The sequence below is a fragment of the Phocoena sinus genome, chromosome 3 (genome assembly GCF_008692025.1).
Source record: "Phocoena sinus isolate mPhoSin1 chromosome 3, mPhoSin1.pri, whole genome shotgun sequence".
Taxonomy (NCBI): domain Eukaryota; kingdom Metazoa; phylum Chordata; class Mammalia; order Artiodactyla; family Phocoenidae; genus Phocoena; species Phocoena sinus.
The window spans coordinates 160,450,564-160,454,397 of record NC_045765.1 but is presented as its reverse complement, the minus strand read 5'-3'; the positions used below and the strand labels follow the sequence as shown (position 1 = coordinate 160,454,397).

Sequence of the window (3,834 nt, the reverse complement as noted above, 5' to 3'; positions counted from 1 at the left end):
TTTGCTGTATACCTGAAACTAACACAACATTGTAAATCAACTATACTTTCAATTTTAAAAAATTAAATTAAATTTTAAAAATTTATGACATTTGAGTGAAGCAAATTCAACTAATTTTTGTATGAATTTTCTTTCATTATATACATGATGGGATTTATTTCTAACTTTCTACATTATTTTAACATACATTATTTTAACGTTAATTGAACATTCTACTCCTGTTCATGCAGCTCTACAAACCTGTCCTGCCTATGTTCATACATGCACAAACACACACACACACACACACACACACATAGAGTCTCATGGATTCCAGAAGAAATGTTGGCTTTTGATTCCTTATGCACAGAGAACCATCCCAATCTGACCCTTCTTTTAGTGAACTTTTCTGCCTTTTGGATTGCTGGTATAGACTAAATCCGCATGAAAGTGATAGAATTTGCAGCAGTGGCCCCATATTGACATATGTACTATAATATACTGGGGAACTAAAAACTACGGATGCTGGGGCTCTAGCCTAGAGAATCATTTTTAATTGGTCTGGGATGGGGTTCAGATATCAAGAAAGTAAAAGAGTTCTCTCTCCAGCTGATATTAATGTACAGCCAGAACTGAGAAACACTGCTGTAAATTTTATTACTTTTCCATGGGAAAATGCACCGCCTTCCACCCCCGACTAATGAAAGAATCAAAGGGAAGGGGCCCAGGCAGCAGTATTTTTTAAGCTTCTCCGCCATGATCACAATGTGTAGCCAGGGTTAAGAATCTCTGCATCAAAGCAGTGATTCTAGGCCAGTACACAGAAAAGAAACATGCAAGGAGATTTGTAAGACTACAAATCCAAGTAGCACGCTCAGCCTAAATCAGGTTCCTTGGTTTGCAAAGCTTCCACTTCTGTCACTGCTGGCGACGGAGGAGAGAATGAATGGGAGCAGACCGTGTGTGACTTGCTTGCTTGAACTCCTCACACCCCATTAAAGGTGGAGCACCCCATCACACGGAGTTGCTACTATTGCAGACAAAGGAAAAAGCTCCCTAGAGAGACTCTGAAAAGGAGACTGTGGAGTGCTGACAAGCTGACTTGGCAAAGAGAGTGTCCTAGACGGGCTTCTGTGCTTCCTGGTGGGTCTACGCTTAGCGCTGGTGTCTGGGAGTGACGTCACTGCCTTCAGTGGAACCAAGTTTATATCTACACATAGTCGATCCTCCAAAAGTACTTGTTGAATTAATGAATCTAAAGAAAGTTCCCTATGAGCCTGAATCTCTGCCTCTCGGGTGTCCATCTAGCAACAGGAGTCCTTATGGAATTTGTTCCGAAGAGTTTACCAGTAATAAACAAGTCCAGTCAACAGCTCCCGGCTATGATGTATCTTGGTCCTGACATTGGACACTCTGCTGCTAGTGACAAAGTAAGAGAATGTCAGCTCTGAGTGTCAACTCTATCCTGTACCTGTCAACCCACTCACCTCACAAGTGGAAGAGAAAAGGATTAAGGTTGCAACATAACCTCCCCTGGGAAGAAGCATCACTGTTGCTTTTTGGTAGCCTGACCTTGCCCTGAGCTGGTAAATGAGAATTGCAATTTGTCTAATGCATAACCAGTTCCCATGTAATCTCAGCAAAATGTCAAAGGGAGTTTTGAGACTTTCTCAGCATCACTTTGGTGATTAAAGAATATTCTCTGTTTGGGTAACAACACATTTTATGAGGTTAGTTGCCTCTCGCCTCAGGGCAATGTATTCCAACCCTTCACCTCAGGTCCCCAACATAATGTTGACTCCTTGGATAAAAATGCAAGGAACTTCTGTTGAATGAGCTAACTGCTGGAAATATGATGACTGCAGCTGAAAGAAATGAGGTGTGTACCACAGACCACATAAAACAATGAAAGCAATTTAAAGGCAAAATGTACAGAGTAACTAGGAACAATTTTGCAATATCAAAAGCATATGAGTGGCCTGCTGCTTTGGGTGATGCTCTGCAGACCTTGGTGTTCTCCCAGCCTGGTCCAGGAGACTCTCTGCATGAGACCTGAACAGCTAGCAACTTCCATCTTCAAAATCAGCCATTCTGGTGTCCGAAGACCGCGGCCACTCTGACTGGTGCCCGTGTAGTCTGCGCTCGGGGTGAGCGTGGTCCGTGCGGCATTTCCTGTTCTCGCCCCTGCGCCGCTGCAGCTCGGGCCTTGCCTGACGCAGCCCGACCGTGGCTTCAGCTGTGGAGAAGCTACGGAAAGATCTAGAAGAAGTGAAGGTGCTGCTGGAAAAAGCCACTAGAAAAAGAGTAAGTGATGCACTGACAGCTGAAAAATCCAAGATTGAGACAGAAATCAAGAACAAGAGGCAGCAGAAATCACAGAGAAAAGCAGAGCTTCTGGAAAGTGAAAAGCCTGCCGCTGTGGTTGCTTCTGTTACGACAGATAGACAGTGAAAATCAGCAATTATGGATGGGATCAGTCAGATAAGTTTGTGAAAATCTACATGACCTTAACTGGAGTTCATCAAGTCCTCGCTGAGAATGTGCAGGTGCATTTCACAGAGAGGTCATTTGATCTTTTGGTAAAGAATCTAAATGGGAAGAGTTACTCCATGATTACGAACAATTTCTTGTAACCCATCTCTGTGGAAGGCAGTTAAAAAAAGATCAAGACAGATACAGTTCTTATCTTATGCAGGAAGAAAGCGGAAAACACACCGTAGGTCTACCTGACTCAGGTTGAAAAAGAATGCAAAGAGAAAGAAAAGCCCTCCTACGACACTGGAACAGATCCTAGTGAGGGATTAATGAATGTTCTAAAGAAAATTTATGAAGATGGAGGTGATGATATGAAGCGAACCATTAATAAAGCCTGGGTGGAATCAAGAGAGAAACAAGCCAAAGGAGATACAGAATTCTGAGACTTTAAAGTCTTTTTGGGAGCTGTGATGTGGATATATTGATGTTTCCAATAAGGAAATGTTGGTGAGCTGCACACATAAATTTGACATATAACTACTTACACAGTCTAAGTAAAGGCAATGAATTCTCCATTTCCTACTGGACGATTCATTTAAATAAAATATGCTTATTAAACACTCCCTCCAAAGATGGTTTCCTTAGTAACTGGGTCATTTTATTCAAGAAAAGGGTAATGTTGTATTCTGGTGTGAAATGTGAAGAAGCAATGTAAAGAAGCCTAATGAAAATGCCACATTGTGTGTATTATTGTTCAGCTAAGAGGTAGAAACAAAAGTTATTGCTTGCCTTTCAGTTCCTGACATCAGCTCCCACCAATGTAAGAATAAAAATAAAACGTGAATTTTTGCATTAAAAAAAAATCAGCCTATCTGGCCAGCCCTAGAGGGTCAAGTCAGCCATTAGGAACCAGAACTTTCCAACGCGGTCCATTTCCTGCTGATTCAGAAGAGGGTCAAAAGCAAGGACAACCTGCAGTTGATTAAGCACCCTGTGATCTGTGTTTTTCCTTCCGGTTTGATTCCCTCCCTGTTGCCCTTTTAATGAAACACTTTGTTGAGCAAGAGCTCCATCTATGGGAGAAATCAGTTGTATTGATTGTACCCTTAACATCACCAAGATTATAATTTATTTACACTAGACCAGTGATTTTCAAGTGGGGGTGATTTTGCCCCCCAGGGGACTTTTTTGGCAATGACTGGAGACATTTTTTGTTGTCATAACTGGGGTTGCAACTGGCATCTAGTGGTTAGAGGGCAGGGATACTGCTAAACATTCTGCAATGCACAGGATACCCACCCCCCATAACAAAATGTTTCCCGCCCTAATGACAAAGTGGAGAAATTCTGCCTGAGAACAAGAGAATTTGTGAAATTTATG

The 3,834-nt window shown here is 42.0% G+C and overlaps 1 pseudogene; it reads left to right on the top strand.

The window, feature by feature from the left end:
- The first annotated feature begins 2,290 nt into the window (after window positions 1–2,290).
- On the top strand, window positions 2,291–2,897 carry LOC116751719 (annotated as a pseudogene).
- The last annotated feature ends 937 nt before the right edge of the window (window positions 2,898–3,834 follow it).